Source organism: Eurosta solidaginis, chromosome 1 (assembly GCF_040869045.1).
Source record: "Eurosta solidaginis isolate ZX-2024a chromosome 1, ASM4086904v1, whole genome shotgun sequence".
Lineage (NCBI taxonomy): Eukaryota > Metazoa > Arthropoda > Insecta > Diptera > Tephritidae > Eurosta > Eurosta solidaginis.
This window is the reverse complement of record NC_090319.1, coordinates 65,965,410-65,987,997: the sequence shown is the minus strand read 5'-3', so window position 1 is coordinate 65,987,997 and position 22,588 is coordinate 65,965,410. Positions and strand designations below refer to the sequence as shown.

At 31.8% G+C, this 22,588-nt stretch overlaps 1 pseudogene; it reads left to right on the top strand.

Moving 5' to 3' along the window:
- Window positions 1-22,588, top strand: part of LOC137233951 (cyclin G-like) — a 185,491-nt pseudogene that overhangs the window by 129,258 nt on the left and 33,645 nt on the right.

The following is a 22,588-nucleotide window of genomic DNA, read 5'->3' as shown; positions in this document are numbered from 1 at the left end:
TTCGCTGAATTTTGTCTGATCGTATATGATTTAGGACTTTGAATTTTCTTTATTGCCTTGAAAAATGTATTCCTGTTTACGAAATGCATGTATCTTCTTTAAACAATAATTTTTTTCAAAAAGAAATGCAGGGTGTGAATAACTGATTAGAGATGAGGAAACTTGGAGTAATAAACTTGGAATATAACGAGGACTAATTACGACACCAATTCTCAGGATGATGGGTTTTGATCAAAGTTGATGTCTTCAAATTACTCCTTGTTATTGTTGGTGTATGTACATATGTATAATAAATTCCTATTGATTAATGTAGGAATAGTGCTTTCGATTTTCCTGTGCTTTTGTATGCATTCGGCATCAATACTACTATATTCATACAGAACGAGTACAAAGAGAGTAATAGAGTATTCATAATCCTGAGAAACTACACCTGTTAAAAAGAAATATTACGATGCCAGTATAAGGATTCGGGCTTGAAACTCCGACATAAATGTGACCGTGATATACTCTCTCATCTCTTTCTTCCTTGAAATGTAAGGTATTGTCTTCCTAAACCTCGTATCACCCAAGGCTAGAATTTCCCTCTTCTCGGTTGTAGAGTGGAGCAACTCCATTCTGAATAGTCAACTTCCTACAGTCGAAGTATTATCTGGCATAGGGGCTCTCCCTTGTTACATGCATGGAAATTTCATCATAATCGTTCGGTTGAATTTGAAATACGTCTCCATTATTCGGAGTACTTTTCGTACTTGTCATAATCATACTTTTTTATTTATTTATTTATTTGAACTTATTTGTACAAGTAAGACTATGTCTTTTAGATGTACATCAATCAGATATTGCAACTACAAGTTACATATAAAAACGAGTTTTCTTGAAGAATAAAAGGTAAAGAAGATAATAACATTTAAAAAAGAAAATCTATTAATTTTTAATTGTACATTTTGTGAAAGGAGAATATTTGGCCCATTAGTTGAATAATCAATGATAGAATTATATAATTTAAAGTAAGTTGATAGAATTATATAATTAAATAAGTTATGGATTAAGGAAGGATATTACTGCTAGTTTGAAACATCTGGCTTTTCTAATTGCTTTCGTCTTGGAGCTGACAAAGAACATTTTGGAGGATGTAACGTACTTAAAGTTCGGGATCAATAGATTCAGAGTCCGAGTAGATTGACACAAAGATAGTTTATTAAATAAGTAAGGCGGATATTGAAAATGTAGTAGTTTGTGTAAGAAACATAAATTTCTCATTTTTAGGAAAGTACAAACGTCGCTTCCGAGAATTTGGGTAGCGCACGAAGATATATGGTCAAATTTCCTCTTAGAAAATACGAAGCGAGCAGTATTGGTTATGGCTAGCTGCAATTTATTAAGCGACAGCGAATCAAGGCTACCGTAAATAAATTCTCCATAAGAAATGTGAGGTATTATAAGAGCTTTGACTAACTTCATTTTAGCGTCCCGCGGTAATAAATAGGCAGTTCTGTATAAGTTACGAAGGATATTATAGATTTTACCAACCACAAAGTTTATATGGTTAGTGCAGGTCAGATTGAATTGAATTGATTTTGAATACTAAATTGGTGACAGCATCATGAAAAAGTATTTTATCGCCATTAAGCATAATTTCAGGAAGGCTACTTAAATCATATGTTATGTTCGATATTTGGAGCTATATTTTTTAGGATTCGAGTAGAGAAACACGATGAGAAAGAAAAAATTCTATTTCAAATACTACATTGATTTTCCTAACCAGCAAGCGTCTTTGAAACATTTTTGATCTCTGCATCTAAAGCTATTTTTAACTAAATATATTTTTCTAAATTATGCACGCACTTGAAAATCCATCGCATTAATTTGAAATGCAGCTTAAAACGTATTATTATTTAAATATAATACAAATAATCTAAATATATATCCATTGGCGTGTTGAAAACGATTAAGCAAATTTCTCATCATTGCTGACTACCCCCATAAGCTGGTAAAGTTCAAACTTGTTCGACATCTCAGACAGCGCCTATTTAAAATTATTAATGGTATTGAAAATATTTGTATTATATGAACTCTACTTTTTACCTTAATATTTAATTGCGGTATGAGAAAAAACCATGCAAAAATAATACTTAAAACGTTTTCATTATTAGTACGCTAATGAAATGTAAGTGGTTTTTGGTTATTGAACTGTTTTTTTTAATTTGGTTGTGTTGGATTTCTTTTGTTGTTGCTGCCTACTTTGAGTAAACCATTTAAACGGAAGCTTAAAAGTAGGTTTATTTTTTTTTCGTTGGGTTGCCAAATCACAATATTTTATGATTCATCTCTGCAAATTTATTTTTAGACAATTGCTTGATTGTTGGCTTGTTAAAATTTTTTTTAAGTAATAAGTTTTTATTTAACATTTTTCAAGAACCACATGGGCCTAACTTTGTTTCATGTTGTTTATGAATTAAAATTCTCTGAAACCTCTTCTTTGTTTTTCTTCTCAACTGCATTTCAAGCGTAGAACCAATGAAAGAAACAAATGGAAATTGTTTTGAATATCAAGTTTGTTAAAACCCAGTTCTGCATTTGAGCTCAGATTTCAGTCTCATAATAATCTCAAACAGAAAGGCTGTGATTTCACAAGCTTGGCGATTTGCTGACACTCTGCCAAATTCTTACAATTTTCCTTAAGAAATAATGTATATTGCTTCCTTTATGAGATAGAATTTTCTATTCAGGCAGTTTGCATTTTCGGTCCATGGAACATACCGATTGCTGCCGTTTCAAAAACGCCCTATTTAAGAAAACTTCAGAAACCCACCCAAGTTCAAAATTTGTTTGAAAAACGCTGTGTCAGAATGCGGTTGAAAAATGCCCTATCTCAGAAATTGTTTCAAAAATGCCTTATCTGAGCATAAACTCAATACATTTTGACGTTAAGCGCGGATTATAAGAAAACGCTCAAGATTTTTGCTTTTTCCCTATAAGCCAAAGTTGAAGTGGTTTTATTTGAAAATATGTGTTTTTCCTTATTATTATTCAAATTGTTTACAAAAGTTCGTTCGAGATGCGGTCTGCATGCATCAATTGAGACGTACGCCCAGAAGTTTATATACATAGTATAATCTAGAAAAAATTATATGGGTTCACTACTGCGCCTGGATAGAATTTTCTTCCCAAGGTGCATCTAGAATAATAAAGGCCCTTTTAGGCATGTAGAAAGAATTCTAAATCCATCCAGAATATGGTTTAACTTAGAGAAAACTAGACAGGCCCCATGACGCACCCATACCGAATTTGTTATTGCCCATAAACTTGCGATTACAGACAGAGTTTTCTATCATTGAGTATATGTAACTAGACAGGGATAAATTGTCCCCGATTATTTTCTAGCTGGAAGTTAACACAACAATAATAATTTTGACTGCCAACCGTTTCTTTATACATGTCAACATGAAAACCTTTATTCGTGAATGCTGAAACCAATCAGTTATTGATTGGTGTCGAATTTTTCTTATCTTCCACCAAAAACACACCTGTTTTGCTTTACAAAAATAAAAATAAATATAACTGTAATTAAACGCTTAAGCAATGTTTGACTTAAAGCAAATTGCAAACATACAAATTAATTAAGTGTTGTGATTATCGAAAATAAAATCGCCTTTAAATGAAGTGCGCTGCTTGAAGCGAACGCTTAACCTTTGTGTTCAAAGTCACTGTACTCTAAGTGCTTGTTGTTGCACTTTTATCTATGTTTGTCGGAATTAACAGTCAGTCAACCTTGTTTGTTTCATATTTATTTTTATGCGCTGGTAATTTGAAAATCATACAAAATACTTGTTTTGGTTGGCCTGTTTTGGGTTTCTTTTTATACTCAGTTGAGCAGAGCTCACAGAGTATATTAAGTTTGATTGCATAACGGTTGGTTGTACAGGTATAAAGGAATCGAGATAGATATAGACTTCCATATATCAAAATCATCAGGATCGAAAAAAAATTTGATTGAGCCATGTCCGTCCGTCCGTCCGTGAACACGATAACTTGAGTAAATTTTGAGGTATCTTGATGAAATTAGGTATGTAGGTTCCTGAGCACTCATCTCAGATCACTATTTAAAATGAACGATATCGGACTATAACCACGCCCACTTTTTCGATATCGAAAATTTCGAAAAACCGAAAAAGTGCAATAATTCATTACCAAAGACAGATAAAGCGATGAAATTCGGTAGGTGAGTTCAGCTTATGACGCAGAGATGAAAATTAGTAAAATTTTGGACAATGGGGCTAGCACCGCCCACTTTTAAAAGAAGGTAATTTAAAATTTTTGCAAGCTGTAATTAGGCAGTCGTTGAAGATATCATGATGAAATTTGGCAGGAACGTTACTCCTATTACTATATGTACGCTTAATAAAAATTAGCGAAATCGGAGTATGACCACGCCCACTTTAAAAAAAAAAATTTTTTTAAGTAAAATTTTAACAAAAAATTTAATATCTTTACACTATATAAGTAAATTATGTCAACATTCAACTCCAGTAATGATATGGTGCAACAAAATACAAAAATAAAAGAAAATTTAAAAATGGGCGTGGTTCCGCCCTTTTTCATTTAATTTGTCTAGGATACTTTTAATGCCATAAGTCGAACAAAAATTTACCAATCCTTTTGAAATTGGTAGGGGCATAGATTTTATGACGCTAACTGTTTTCTGTGAAAATGGGCGAAATCGGTTGAAGCCACGCCCAGTTTTTATACACGGTTGTCCGTCTGTCCTTCCGCATGGCCGTTAACACGATAACTAGAGCAAAAATCGACATATCTTTACTGAACTTAGTTCACGTACTTATCTGAACGCACTTTATCTTGGTATAAAAAATGAACGAAATCCGACTATGACCACGCCCACTTTTTCGATATCGAAAATTACGAAAAATGAAAAAAATGCCATAATTCTATACCAAATACGAAAAAAGGGATGAAACATAGTAATTGGATTGGTTTATTGACGCGAAATATAACTTTGGAAAAAACTTTGTAAAATGGTTGTGACACTTACCATATTAAGTAGAAGAAAATGAAAAAGTTCTGCAGGGCGAAATAAAGAACCCTTGAAATCTTTGCAGATATTACATATATAAATAAATTAGCGGTATCCAACAGAGGATGTTATGGGTCACCCTGGTCCACATTTTGGTCGATATCTGGAAAACGCCTTCACATATACAACTACCACCACTCCCTTTTAAAACTCTCATTAACACCTTTCATTTGATACCCATATCGTACACACATATTCTAGAGTCACCCCTGGTCCACCTTTATGGCGATATCTCGAAAAGGCGACCACCTATAGAACGAAGGCCCACTCCCTTTAAAAATACTCATTAACACCTTTTATTTGATACCCATATCGTACAAACAAAGTCTAGTCACCTCATTAGCACCTTTCGTTTGATACCCATATTGTACAAACGTATTCTAGAGTCACCCCTGGTACACCTTTATGGCGATATCTCGAAAAGGCAACCACCTATACAACTACCACCACTCCCTTTTAAAACCCTCATTAATACCTTTAATTTGATACCCATATCGCACAAACACATTCTAGTGTCACCCCTGGTCCACCTTTATGGCGATATGCCTAAATGGCGTCCACCTATAGAACTATGGCTCACTCCCTCATAAAATACTCTTTAATTCCTTTCATTTGATACACCTGTCATACGAACACATTCCAGGGTTTTCATCGGTTCATTTTCCTACATGGTTATTTTACCTTATGTTGTCACCATAGCACTCAACTGAGTATGTAATGTTCGGATACACCCGAACTTAACCTTCCTTACTTGTTTTTTCTTTTCTATTTTACTTTACTTATCTTTGTTTTTTTTTCTCACTTTATTTTTATTTCTTTTTTAATTTACGTACCTTTGTTTTTTTGCTCGCTTTATTTTTTTTTTTTCTTTGGATGTGAATTTTTTTTGTTTTTGTTCTCATGTTTTTTTTTTATTTGCTTTATATTATTTTTGGATTCTTTTTCTGATGTTTATATAATTAGTGCTTAATAAGTCTTTTGGTTGTTCTTATCTTTCTTTGATTTTTGTTTCTTTCTTTTTATATCTTAACCGTTTTCCTATCTTTTGTTTTTTGTTTCTGGTCTAATTTATTATTTTCTCTGTGTGCATGTTAAAATATTTAACAATTTAAACTTTTTATTACTTAAGCTTCTGCATTTATTTGTTTTATTTATTTTCGTTTGTTAATATTAATTTTTATATTAAATTTATAATTTTTTTCTATTTTTTTATTATCTCTCTAACCTTCAACTCAAATTATTAATTTTGTGATTAAAAACTCACATCTTTGGAAATTGTTTTAAGAGCAGTTGCATTTGCACTTTTCGCTTACCGTCGCATATTATTAAGCCACATTAATTTAAAAGTAGAAAGTACTTCATCAGGTTTTAAGGCTAGCGTCAGAGTGCTCGCTAGAAGCTATGCCAGGCGAGAAGCGATTTTTATTTTCATATATTTTATAAGCTTGAGAAGTTTCTAGCACTCTTACAACTTCTAGAACTTTCCATAAGAAGTATTTTGCAGGTTTTTCTATCTATTATTATCTATATTATAGCAACTCTTCTCGCTTCCACTTTGCCGTCAGCTTTATTATATTAAGTGCATTTTTGTAATATAGTTTTCGGAGGCTGAATGATTCCACAACAAGGTGGAAAACTAAGGCATGTATATGCGTAAAACTTTAAAATATTTTTGGATTTTTAGTTCAAAATTATGAGGAAGTCTTTCTGAAATTCAAAATAATTCCGAAAATAATCCCGAAATGATCCTAAAATGATTCTGTAACTGTCCTGAAATGAATTCAAAATAGTTTCGAAATAATCCAGCAGTAGTCCGATATGATACCTTAAACAATCCTGAAGTGAACGAAAATTGCTCCAAATTGGTCCCGAAATTTTCTCGAATATCGCAAAAAAAAAAACACAAGAAGAATAACTGTCCTAAAATAGTCCCCAAAACATTCCGAAAATAATCTTTAAGTCACCCTAAAACATCTCCAAAATTGCATCGATTATTGTTTCGAAATGATCCTTAAAATATTCCCAAAGTGTGTTTGTAGTGATCCTGAAATAGTCACGAAGTGGCCGCAAAATGGTCCAAGAATTTGCGATACAATTCCATTCCTTCAAAAGGTGGCACTCAGCTGCTTATTAGTTGATATATATCCGCATCCCCCTTTAACGAATAACATAATGTGTCCACCTTTGAATTATCTGATATGTCTTCCTCTTAATGCGGAAGAACCATGAGTCCCCGTTTGATTGTAAGGATCGAAGTATCGTCATTGTGGAGACAAAAAAAAAAAAATGATGTGTCCTTTTTACTGCCCTTTTTCGTTTACCGCACATTTGCGGATACGCTTGTTAGTTTCCCTTGTATTCAGCATTAATATAAATCCAAGTTTTGCTGTCGATCGTTCATAAATAACAACAAAATATGAAGATTTTTTTCCTCTTATTATTTGAAAATCTTCAATAAAAAATTTCAACAGATTTCAAGGTTTAATATTATGGATCTTCGTCTTCCATACAGCGTTGGAGTTACTCCAATGTCTGACAATTTGTTTCCCCTGAGGAAGGTATAAAATGTAAAGAAACCAGTAGCTGTTCCTGTTGTTGGAGTATTTAAAGAATTCTACTCTTGGTTGCTCTTGAGACACAAGAGATAACTGTACAAATTAAGCTACTGTCGGTCGAAGTATGTACATTCTCTCTAAACTCTTTAGCATTGTGTACACAACAATCTTATCCATCAAATGCCTGAGCAGGCGTTCAGGATGGCTACTTTTTACCGTTTGGACAGGATGTTAAATATGGTTACGCATACAGTCCATACAGTTATTTGGACGTCTATGCTGAAGATATCACACTTGTCTTATTCACAATGCCCTTTAGGGTACTTTTTCGGTCACAGCACGATATTAGCAGCGATATACTTTTTATTACAAAACAAAAATCGTACAAAGTCCACTTAGTCAACTCTGGGCAATTATTATTGTTTAAATAAATATGTTTACACTTAGACTAGAGGAGGAAATATGTCACAGACTTATAAAACGAGCAATTCAATGCGTAATTGTGCACCTACAGCTGTGAACAGAAAAATGACAGTGCCAGTGTTTATATTCAGAAAAAAGTTTCTAACTAAAACTATACAAACCATCCATAAAACTTTTTGGAAAAAAAAATCGAAAATTCGAGAAAGTTTTGAACTTTTTATTTAGGATTCTCTGAACGTTTTGGATATGTAGTTTTGTAGGCCTGATAATTTTAGTCAAACAAACACCCTTAGGAAAACAATTTTTAAAAATCAGTGCAAGTTTTAAGAGACCTATAACTATAAAAGTAAATTTAATTGACGAAATTTTATAAAAATTTCCACTGCTTTTTTTCTGTTCGCTGCTGTAAGTGACTTCATTTACATTCCAATGTATATTTAAAGTGTTTTCTTTTAAATAGTATTTGCACAGTTTAAATTTTATTTACTATATTTTACGTTTAGCTGTATTTTCTTCCACTCAATGTGATATATTGAATGAGCTGCATTTACGTATGTATTCGGACATATACCCTGTGAAAATCACTAGAACTCCGTACATGTATGTAAAGAGGTTTCCGTGAGGTTGACCCTCTCATAATTAAAAATAATTCATATAAAAAATATGTTGTGATTACTTTTGCGTTGTCCTAGGACAAAACCGTTGCATCACTTTTACATCTTCAAAACAAACTATCCCTAGTCCAGAAGTTAAATTTTCCACGAAAAACCCTCGAAGTTTACACTGGGATATCCCTTTTTGCTATTAGACACTTGACAGCGCACTCTTTAAAAGCTTACATTAAACACTCCCGATTTTTGCTCGGATATAATCATATAGTACATAAGTATGTAAATATGAAATGGACTGTCTACGCCAGATGTTGCTTGCTTGATCACGCAATTTTCTCAATGCACGTGTACAATTTGATTCTTGATATGGCAAGTCTTATGCGGCAGTTACTCACGAACGTACGTACCAAAAACGTGTCAGCTGACACGACCTATCTTATGAGTGTACAATGTAAACGAAAACTCACCGACGTTCAACGCCCGTACGTACGTAGTCCGGAACGTAGAAATCAAAACAATTTTGATTTTTTTCCGTAAGAACGTGTCAGCTGATCGCTCTCTCACTAGACAGAGTTGCCTAGTAAACTTTTGTGCGCTAATTTTTGACCGTTTGCACTTTTATGCAAAAACACCTAATTAAAGTTTGAAAAATTGTGAAAATAATTCGAAATAATTATGTAAAAGTGCAGATTATAAATATGTAATCTATTTATACTTATTTAATATTTATTCCGGCCTTTTACAATACCAAAAATTAAATTGGAAAAAGTTGATGTTTCCATAAGCATGCATGCAAACTGGCCAATGGCAACAGTGCTTTGTTGTAAACAATACACACACAAATATGTTATGTACATGTACACAGACGCACACATTAATTCCTACGGGCTTGAGAATTCGGTCAAACGTGCTTCGTACGACAAACGACCGTACTTACGGCACACGTTGGTGGGTAACTGCCGCATTAGACGTCATATTTATCATTTATTTTTATTTTTAAACACAACTGGACAAGTTTGAAGAATTGGAAATATCGCAAATGCAATACACAGAAAACGTATGGACCACATTACCACACAATGTCCCAGTAGAGAACAATTCGTGTGGAGACAAACCACTTTCTGAGTTGTGCTTCCTGTAGCGTCATTCTCCGTACTCTGAAGAAAGATGGCGCAACTTCGAGAGCAGTGTATTTTCAAGCCCAATTCGACAAGGGATTATAGAAATTGTTCGTTTATATATATCGACTTATGAGTCGAGTAATACCCTATCTGTGCAGTCAGTTCTAAATCGTCCTGTCTTAGAATTTGAATAAAGATCTAACTCAGAACTTAATAAAACAACGCCCATTCTCTAAATTTGTTTCAAATGAATTCGGGTGAAGGACGCCCTATTTCAGAATTTGATTGCGGAGCGCTCTTTCTTAGAATTTGTTTCAAATGACTTCAACAATTTTTCTTAGACACCCTATCTCAACTCAAAATTTATTGATTTTATGACGAGTTTTATTTCCTGCAAATTCGGATCAAGTTTCAAAATCAACAAAAAAATTGATTGCAAAATATATCAATGTAACATTTTTTAGGATGAAAGGACGTTGGGTTTCCTTCAGAAAAGTTGTACTCCCAGTAAGTTCGAATGATTTGCTTTGTGGGATAATCAGATATTGAATATAAATATTGCAATCGTAAATTTCTGGATTATTTATGTATGTCTTTCTGGATTTCCAAATTTCAAATGAACTTCTTTTCATATTTTTGTTTTGTATTTAATTCAAATACTTTTCCAGTGAGCTTTGGTCTCTGGAATACGCGCTACTACAAAATTGATTTACATGCTTATTATCGACAGAGATTTCCTGGGCGAGTGATTTCCACACTTTTGAACTTTTGGTGACCCCAACTGATTACTTTACAGATGGTGCTTTTTGGTGGTGCAGATGTACGTTTTTGTTGTATGAATAAAATTGAGTATATTGAGTTGGATTTTTCGGTTCAAATTATATTTATAAAAAAAAAATCGAAATGTATGAAATATACTTTTGAACACATCCGATTTTGTTACTAAACAATATTTTGATTGAAAAACATATGTACATATTTGTCTAAATATTACCTATTCGGACAATCACAAAGAAACAAAATTTCTTCAAATTCAGTCACTACCAGCCTATGTGCCCACACTATTTCAGCTGTAAAAAGCTTCTCGTGCAAATAAAAACAAAAACAAAATATTCATAATCAAATAATCATTTGTAAACAACTTTTGTGGTTAATAACATTTTCATGGTCAATAAGTAAATGAATTATCTAACATTGTAAATGTGTTTTTTTTTTGTTAGGAAATGCCATTATGACACATGAAAAGAAGCAATAACTAGCTTTTCAGATCTACATCAAGATCTTAATTATTAATACTAAAGAAAAGAAAAAGTATTGAAATAAATATAAAATACTTCATTCAAGGTTCAAATCGAGCTCAAGGTCAGAACAATGTCAAACAAAGTAATTGGCAATAAACAAAAATCCAGCATTATCAGTGATTTTCACCAGATGGCGCAACACTGAATAAATATAGTTGGTAACTAGTAAGAACGGGACTGTCTTCGGCTGTGCCGAAGACTTCATACCTTTCATGAATGGGGCTGAACAATAATCTTATCCTGTTCGTAATCTCCGAATAATCGGATGTATAAGATAAGAAATATATAGTGAACAGATCTACATACTTTAACGATTTTTAAGATAAATATAAAATAAAAAACAGGTAGGTACTTCGTGTGAGGATGCAAAGTTTCAGGTTTTTTGTGGTCTGCGTGTAAAAACTATGACTACGAATCACGTATTTCAAAAATATATGACTAAAACGTAACTATTTGATGAAATTTGATGAATTTTGAAGATTCTAGCCGTAAAAAAGGGGTCAAAATGACAGTTTATATGAAGTATATAATATATATTCGACCGATCTCTATGATTTTTTCAGACAACAATATAAGTATTTTGTGAAATTTGAAGCTTCTAACTGTTAAAACGGGGCAGAAATTGCGCAAAGTTTCTTATCTGAACAATCGGTTGTATGTGTACCACCGATCTCAATGATTTTTTCAGACATCAATATATGCTATACACGTAAGCAGTTGGTGAAATTTGAAGCTTCTAGCTGTTAAAATGGGGCCGAAATCGTAAAAAAATGTATATACTATATATATATACTATATATATATACTATATATACCATCATATATATATTATATATATCACCGATCTCTATGATTTTTTGACACAACAATACATACTATATACGTAAGCAATCGGCGAAATTTGAAGCTTATAACTGTTAAAATGGGGAAGAAATTGCGCAAAGTTTCTTATCTGAACAATCGGTTGTATGGGATATATACTATATATACCACCGGTATCTATGATTTTCTCAGACAACAATATATGCTATACAGTTAACATTTGGTGAAATTTGAACATATCTAAACGATTTTTAAGATAAATATAAAATAAAAAATAGGTAGGTAATCTGTGTGAGGATGCAAAGCTTCACGTTTTTTGTGGTCTGCATGTAAAAACTATGGCTACGAATCACGTATTTCAAAAATATATGACGTAAACGTAATTATTTGATGAAATTTGATGAATCTTGAAGCTTCTAGCCGTAAAAAAGGGGTCAATATGACAGTTTATATGAAGTATATAATATATATACCACCGATCTCTATGATTTTTTCAGACAACAATATATGCTATATACGAAAGCATTTTGTGAAATTTGAAGCTTCTAACTGTTAAAACGGGGCAGAAATTGCGCAAAGTTTCTTATCTGAACAATCGGTTGTATGAGATATATACTATGTATACCACCGATCTCAATGATTTTTTCAGACATCAATATATGCTATACACGTAAGCAGTTGGTGAAATTTGAAGCTTATAGCTGTTAAAATGGGGTAGAAATTGCGAAAAGTTTCTTATCTGAACAATCGGTTGTATGAGATATATACTATATATACAACCGATCTCTCTGATTTTTTCAGACAACAATATATGCTATATACGTAACCAATCGGTGAAATTTGAAGCTTATAGCTGTTAAAATGGGGTAGAAATTGCGAAAAGTTTCTTATCTGAACAATCGGTTGTATGAGATATATACTATATATACAACCGATCTCTATGATTTTTTCAGACAACAATATATGCTATATAAGTAAATATTCGGTGAAATTTGAAGCTTATAGCTGTTAAAATGGGGCTAAAATTTGCGAAAATATATATATATATACTATATATATATACTATATATACCACCATATATATACTATATATACCACCGATCTTTATGATTTTTTCAGACAATAATATATGCTATATTCGTAAGCATTCGCTGAAATTTGAAGCCTCTAGCTCTTAAAATAGGGCAGTAATTACGAAAAGTTCCTTATCTGAACAATCGGTTGTGGGGGATATATACTATATATACGACCGATCTCATAAATTTTTTCAGGCAACAATATGTGCAATATACGAAAGTATATGGTGAAGTTTGAAGCTTCAATCTGTTAAATTGGGTAAGATATTACAAAAATCCTCTTTTTCTGAAAAATCGGTTGTATGGAGGATATATGCTATAGTGGTCCGATCCGGTCGGTTCCGACAAATGTCTAATCGGACACCCAAATACACCTGCTCACCAAATTTTATCAAGATATCTCAAAAATTGAGGGACTAGTTTGCATACAAACAGACAGACGGACAGACGGACATGGCTAAATCAACTCAGCTCTTCAACCTGATTATTTCGGTATACTTAATGGTGGGTCTATCTATTTTCCTTTAAGGACTTACAATTTTCGGTTTCGTGACGAAATTAATATACCATTTCATTTTCATGAAAGGTATAAAAATAGGTAGGTAATCTGTGTGAGGATGCAAAGCTTCACGTTTTTTGTGGTCTGCATGTAAAAACTATGGCTACGAATCACGTATTTCAAAAATATATGACGTAAACGTAACTATTTGATGAAATTTGATGAATCTTGAAGCTTCTAGCCGTAAAAAAGGGGTCAATATGACAGTTTATATGAAGTATATAATATATATACCACCGATCTCTATGATTTTTTCAGACAACAATATATGCTATATACGAAAGCATTTTGTGAAATTTGAAGCTTCTAACTGTTAAAACGGGGCAGAAATTGCGCAAAGTTTCTTATCTGAACAATCGGTTGTATGAGATATATACTATATATACAACCGATCTCTCTGATTTTTTCAGACAACAATATATGCTATATACGTAACCAATCGGTGAAATTTGAAGCTTATAGCTGTTAAAATGGGGTAGAAATTGCGAAAAGTTTCTTATCTGAACAATCGGTTGTATGAGATATATACTATATATACAACCGATCTCTATGATTTTTTCAGACAACAATATATGCTATATAAGTAAATATTCGGTGAAATTTGAAGCTTCTAGCTGTTAAAATGGGGCTAAAATTTGCGAAAAAATATATATATATACTATATATATATACTATATATACCACCATATATATACTATATATACCACCGATCTTTATGATTTTTTCAGACAATAATATATGCTATATACGTAAGCATTCGCTGAAATTTGAAGCCTCTAGCTCTTAAAATAGGGCAGTAATTACGAAAAGTTCCTTATCTGAACAATCGGTTGTGGGGGATATATACTATATATACGACCGATCTCATAAATTTTTTCAGGCAACAATATGTGCAATATACGAAAGTATATGGTGAAGTTTGAAGCTTCAATCTGTTAAATTGGGTAAGATATTACAAAAATCCTCTTTTTCTGAAAAATCGGTTGTATGGAGGATATATGCTATAGTGGTCCGATCCGGTCGGTTCCGACAAATGTCTAATCGGACACCCAAATACACCTGCTCACCAAATTTTATCAAGATATCTCAAAAATTGAGGGACTAGTTTGCATACAAACAGACAGACGGACAGACGGACAGACGGACATGGCTAAATCAACTCAGCTCTTCAACCTGATTATTTCGGTATACTTAATGGTGGGTCTATCTATTTTCCTTTAAGGACTTACAATTTTCGGTTTCGTGACGAAATTAATATACCATTTCATTTTCATGAAAGGTATAAAAAGGAATAGAAGTAGCAAATTTGCCAGTCAAACAAACCACTGCTGTATAGCTAAATGGTTAGCGCAGCATGCGTAAAGCGTACTTAAGCACCCTTCGAAATGGATCTATCTGCGCAGCTATGGCAGGTTGTCTGAAAAATTTTCTACTTACTATTCCAAAAACAAAATACAATTTTTCAAATTTAGAAAAATTAAAAAATAACAATAATTATCATTATAAAAAAATTATTGTTCTGGCCTTGAGCTCGATTTGAACCTTGAATGATTTATCAATAGGCCGATAAAAACAAAAACAATTGTTTATAAAATACTTCTTTCTGAAAACTTACCAGATACTGATCTTTTCGAAAAAATCGTATACATTTCCTTTTACATTGATGTTAAGATGTTATGTAGAGAAAGAGAGAATGTAAGGGATAGTAGAGATGACGGATAGGGAGAAGGAGAAGCAGAGAATCCAGGAGGGTAATGATGGTGAGGAACGTGAGATGATGATAGGAGCAGACGTACAGGGCGATAAAAAAATTATATTCATATTCATATTTTGTCCACATAAATTAATATGAGTTACAAAAAACATTTTCAAGTTTTGTACTATTTAAATGATGTAAATGTAAGTATCAAATTAAAAACAAATAAAATATTTATTAAAAAAGTAAAAAATATGAAATTAAAAAACTAAAACCAAAAACAATAAGAAATGAATTAATTGGATATAAAATAATAGGAACAAAATATACAAAAAATTTTTTTTGAAAAACTTAAAAATAGAAAAAAAAATAAAAACTATGAAAATAAAAAAAACGTTAAAAAAAATTAATTTTTTTCATATTAAGAATATAAAATATAAAAAAATTCCAATTATAGTTCCTTGTTGTAATTATTATATAGCCTCCCTGACGCAGACACAACGGCTCGAAACGCGTGAGAGAAAAAAGGAAGACTTATGTTGTGATTGTGATTTACCAACCAAAATAAGCTCTTATTAACTATACGAAAAACTAGAAAAAAGTAAAATATAATCTTAGAAAATAAAAAATAATAAACAAAAGAAACGAAAAAGTTAAAAAAGAAAAATACTTACAAAAAAAAAAAATGAAAAAATATTTACATAAATATAAAAACATAAGGGGACACAATTAATGTATATTGGAACGATTACCGATAAATAATAAACTAACCATAAAAAAAAAATTTTGATCCGAAATGAATTGAAAATATCATAATATAAAAAAATCTGCAACATAAAAAAATAAAAAATTGATAAAATATAATAAAAAAAATATAAAATAAAATAAAAGTTAAATAGATGTAAAACTATAAAGATAGACAAAAAAATGTAAAATTATATAAGTAAAATAAAATAAAACAATAAAAATAAAACAAATATTAACTAATAAAAAAGTATAAAAAAACTTTGCAAAACGAAGAAATTTTATAAAAAAATTACTTTCTTAGAAGCAAAAGAATTTATATACTTAATTTTAGTACTTTAAAACTAAAAAAAAATAACTAGATAAAGAGATTAAAAAAGTGATAAAACACAAAAAAATTTAAAATTTATAAGAAAATAAAAGCAATTTAATTAAAACATAATTTTAAACAAATTGATACAAAAAATTTAATTTTTAATTAAAAAGTAAAAAAAAAACAAATTACGAAAACTAAAAATCAATGAATTAGTAAATAAACAAAAGACAAAACTAAAAAGCAAGTAAAGAAACGAAAAAAAATAATAAAAAAATATTAAAATACAAAGAAGTCTCTTTAACAATGTTTATTTCAAAATAATAATTAGGAACGCTTAAAAGACAGACTGTAGTAGAAATTAAAAAAAAAATTTAATATTAAAAGAAACTCGTTAATTGAAAATAAAAAATTTACTAAAAATGTTAATAAAAAAAAAAAAAAGAAAAAATAATAAATTTAAAAATAAAAAATTTTAAATTATAGAAAAATATAAAAATTTCATTATGTTGAGTAGGAGCAGCAACAACTATGATAAAAAAAGTTAAAATGCATTATAAACAAAGTTAAAATGCATTATATAGAAAAAAAAATTTATAAGATATTGTAAAAAACGTAAAATTTCCAGAATTAAAAAAATATAAATATAAAAATTTCAAAATTAAAAAGCTCAAGAAAGTTAAAAAAAATCAAATTAAAAAGGAGACCTTGGCTAACGGAACTGTTTATAGAGAAATACATATCGTTAGCTTAATGTGAAAATGTGCTAAGTCACTTTTTTTATTTTATATTTTAATGCAGTTTTAAAACTGAATTCAAAATACATCGGTCACAAGAAAACAAATATTTTAATTTTTAATTTTTACGTGCTGCTTGCAATGATGTGTAAATGTGCTAAGTCGTCAAATATTCAAAAAAATGTGCTAAGTCAACCAGTCAATAATATCAATCTGAATTACTAGTTATTTCTTTGTGCGCGCATTTTATTTACTTATTTAATTCATTCGGTGTAAAGTACATGCTTTGTTGTTGTTGTTGTTGTTGTATTAACGATAAAAACACTCCCCGAAGGCTTTGGGCCGATGTTGATGGTCCTTTGCCGCATATAGATCTGGTACGTTCCGGTAACAAAGCACTATTAAGGTACTAGTCCCACCATCTCTGGAACGATTTATATGACCACATTAAACCTTCTAGGCCATCCCGTCCTCCCCACCCCCTAGTTCCATGACGAACTTGGGGTCGCCAGAGCCTCGGCTGTCAATGAAACAGAATTCCCCACAGGTAGGTGAGGTTGGCAATTGGGTTGGAGAAGCTATATATTGAGTTGGGAACCCCTTGAGAGGGTTGCCTACACAACCCCATGAAATTGGATTCACCCAATTGAGACATACCTTTGGTGTTTGATAAATGCTTTGCGTTGACCATAATCTACTTCAATTCTTACATGTCGATAACTACATGCTTTCTTACAGACTAGTTAAAAATAGAAAACAATTCAAGCTTAAACTTATATAAACTGTTATTAAAATTAAGAACACTACTGAATCGATTTGCTAGATGTATAGTCCTAGTTATAAGTTCATTCATAGCATAATTGGTTTTATTAGTTAATTAAATAGTAGTTAAGTAAATAATCTATTATGCCGAAGATCACGCATTGGAATATATGGAATGAACAAATGAGATAAATAAGAACAATTCGTGCTAAAGTTTATTACATTATAGGCAAGCATGAGTGAGATTCAAGTTTTTCTGTCATGCAAAGCCTGAAGACCAAGCAATTTGCACCTGCTGGTATATGATGGGAGGCCGTCTGGCCAGTCAAGCATACGTAAAGCAATTTTTGTAAAAAAAATTTGAACTCTCTCAATTTTATAGGAGTTAGATTCATAGAAAGGATTCCATATTATTGAGCAATATTCAAGACGACTTCTTGCCATAGATATATAAAGTGCCTTCAACGTCATAGGGTCCTTAAAGTCACTGGTGTTACGTCTACTGAACCCAACCATTCCAACAAATTTTGAAACAACGAAGTCAATGGTGCTAGAAAAAGAAAGTTTGGAGTTAAAAATTACACTCAAGTCTTTATTCTCTTGACAACGATTAAGAAATTTAGTATTTAGTTTGTAGATAAGAACCATTAGAAACAGTTTGAGAAATAAATAGTAGTTTTTGTGAAATATATAGTTTTAGTGTTTTATTTCAATCATTAAAGGTGAAGAGTGATGGGAAAACATATTGAGTAAAAAGTGCTAAGTCAGGAGAAATAATTTGTTATGAGTGCGGAAATTGTGCTAAGTCATAAAATAGCTGCTAGGTTGGCATACATGATTTTTATTTATCTTTTTCAAAGCTTCTACACTCAGCATTGTAATTAAGGTATCCTCATTCACAGTTTTGAAAAAAGAAGGTTATTTCAAAAGTTAATCATTTTTTTTCGTCTCTTGTAAAATTCGTAAAAGTTGACTTAGCACATTTTCACATTAAGCTAACGATATAATAAAAAATTTTTTTTAATTTCCATATATATAAAAGTCTTGAAATGAAAATACTTTTGAACATAAATAGAACTATCACTAAAATAATAAAAAAAATTTAAAACAAGAAACTAATTTTGTCTTAAATTGTATGTTATTTAGATCACTTTTATGTAAATAAAATAAAACTTGTTTCCAGCTTTTTAAAATAATTCTCTGTATTGTAATATTTTTCGCATATTAATCACATTATTTTCCTAATATCATTTCACCTTTACAGATTGTAAGTTTTTTAAACAATTAAAGGATACATAAATCGATCATAAAAACGAAAACGCGTAAAAATCATAAACAAGAGAGAGAGGAATTATCAAATTGATCTATAATTTCATATAGAATTTGTATAAATATTCGAGCACATTGTGTTTGAAACGCAAAAGAAAACTAAATAGAAACAAAAATATTGCAAAGCACAAGTGTTTATTATCGTGAATAGCTCTGAAGCTTACATAATAAAACCATTACTGTGCTTTTGTCTTGCTTTACCATTTTAAAGGGACATACATATTTTTTATTAAAAACCATTTGAGGGTTTTGATTTGTTTGTTGCTTGCAAATTGACTATTTTCCTCTTATCTCGGGGAAAAGGAATTGTACGAAGGTCCTTTGAACGTTAGAGTGGTGTACTGCTCTCAGAGTTATCACTATCATAGCAGTGTACGACACAAGCAGCAAGCAAAATTCAAATTTTATTTTCGGTGTATAAGAATAACTGAATTGTGTATAATCACTGTACAACTTAACAATCATCACATTCCTACTGAGGCTCGAAATCCGGGGAAGCATAGTATAGAGAGAGAAAAGAGCGACAGATTAAACGTGGTTTTGTTATACAATTCAGTTTCCTAATTTTATTCTGGAGAATTTAGATTTTTTTAGTTTTTTACAACTTGTTTTGTTGTAGAAAATTGGGAGTGTACATTTTTAAGCTACATATTGAGAAAACCCACTCATAAAAAACGGGAAATCGCTTTTGTGGTGATTCTCGCTGATATCTTTGAATAAACCTGCCGTAGAAAAGGTAGCGTAAGCTTAAAAATTAAAAAAAGAAATCATAACAAATTCTCCTAATTTGGCTGAAAATAAAATCAAACAAATTTTTTCATTGGCCTATTACCAAAAAACTGTTAAAATAAAAAACGAAGGATACGTAAAAAAAACTATTGAGTCTTGTAATTTTACATAAAGTAGAAAGTAAAGCGTAAAAAAGGAAAAGAAATTTGTTTCTAACTTAAAATTTCGATCTCTATCATAAAAACTTTAGCTACTAGGCCAGCCCTCACAATGTCTGTCCCTGTACGCTACTCTGCTGCCGCCAATTAGTCGTCAAATACTCTACAACAAGAAGAGCAATACCACCAATACCAACAACAACAATTGCAACAACAACAGTTGTATTGCCAATTTGTCGGAAATCACAACGCTAACATCAACTCCAACGCCATCAACAATAACAACAATTTGATTTTGGCTAGTGAGTGCAGCAACGGCAAGTTTGTTAACGGTTTTGACGTGCAGCAGCAGTTGATGCAGCAGCGGTCATCGATGTCGTCGTCGGTTTCGCCAACAACTGGATTGATGCCCGCCACTAACAATATCACCAACATTAATATTCATCATCACCGCCGCTCCATCAACAACAATAATATGGATAACATTAATATTAATAATGTTAATCTCTTGCGAGAGGATGAAGAAGAAGCAGAATATCATTTGCATAATTCATCTCAATATCATCAACAACAACAACAATGTCATTACGAAGAGTTGTCAGCTTGAGCTACCGAATCGGGATTACCATCGCATGGCATGATGAATGGTGATGTTGATGGCGGTGGTGGTGCGGTAGCGTTGACGGCTACAGTGTCAGCGGCAGCAGCAGTTGAAGCGAATGAAAGCGTTAATGCAGCAATGCATGCTTTGGATGAGGATTTAGATGTGGATGAGTGGAATATGTCTGACGAGGGCCGGTATGGAACACCGGGTGCTGCTGGCTTGGATTATCAAAAATATGAGCTAGAGCAACAACAATTAAAACAACAACAAACACCTGCTAGCATGATGAACCAGCCATTGAATATGAACGCTAAGATGAATAAAAACAAAAACATTAACAACAACAATAATAATACCGATGCCAGCAGCACCACTGAAACCAAGTCGAGAGAGGATGAGTTGATTTGCTTATCGTCGGACGAATTGTATCGCATGTTGAATGAGTATAATGTATTGCAGGATAAATATCATACTGTATTGCTGTTGCCGAGAGAATCCAAGGTAAGTTTATTGCGATGGTAGAATAAGTATTTGGTTGGTCGTTTGAAATAATCACTTTATTTCTAAACCACCCTTTTTCCGATACTCTTTGAATGTTTAAAAAAAGTACTTTTCAAAAATACGGCAAATCCGTTATGCTTTTTTTTAACTACGAAATCAAACCCAAAGTAAAACTGCAAAAGGTTTAAAACTAAAGCCAACATGACTCGGAGTTAGTCCCGAACTATACCGTATTGATTCGGAAAACAATTATACGGAGATTCTGAAAACATTACCCAGATGGCTTGAGACTGAATTCAAAAACAATCCCGAAATAGTCCTGAAATTATCTCGAAAATCTTGCGACAGTACCGAAATTAACCAAAGATGAAACCGTAAAGATCCCGAAATAGCATAGAAACTGTTTTGAAAACAGTTTCGCTATTCCTGAGAAAATTCCTGAATTTGTCCTGAAATGTTTCTCATAACAATCTCAAAAGGACACCGAAATATTGCTGAAATAAACCCGAACAAAAAAATAAAAGGGCTCCGAAATTTTCCCAGAACAAATTCAAAAATGATCACGAATTAGTTACGGAATCATCCACATGGTTTTGAAATATATTCGAAACGAAGCAGACTCAGTCGTGCAATTATACCGAAATAATTCTGCAAATAACCTCCAAATACTACGGAAATGATTCCGAAGTAGCCATTTCGAAATTATCGTGAAATAGTCTCTAACTGATCGTTAGAAAGTCGTGATGTTATCCTCAAAAAGCACTCAAATTATCCGGAGATAGTCCCAAAAAATCCCTAAATAAGCTAAAACGATTCTGAAAACACTTTGGAAATTGTACGGAGACAGTTCCGAAATTATTCCGACATAGTTCCGGTAACCCCGAGGTAGTTTCAAAATATGTATATCCTAAATCGGCCCTAAAAAAATTACGAAATACTTTTGAAATGAACAGTACTGCCTGAAATTATCCAGAAATAAATCTAAAATAAGAAATGTTTCCGAAATAACCCAAAATGATTCAGAAATTATCCTAAAATAGTCTCAGAATAAAGAAAGTCCCGAATTTATCTCTAGCCTTTAAAATATTCGTATATCGTCCTGAAACGATCCACGATCCAATATGATCCAAATGTAGCTTCGAAATAAGCTAGAAAAGATTACTAAATCAATTTCGAAAATGTCCCGAAATTATATAGAGACTCTCCCGAAATTATTCCTACATAGTTCCGATAATCCCAATAATCTAGAAATTACGCCGAAATGTTCCCAGAATACCCCAAATGATCCTCCCTGTAGAAGGAGGATGGTTGACTCTATTCACTTTTCTAAAACAGCTTAGAACTCGATCTATATGACCTAAATACTTACTAAGCATTATCGATCTAGCCAAAGAAACTTATGGGTATATCGATTAGGAAAACTTATCCCACAATTTTCTAATTTTTTTCCTTTTT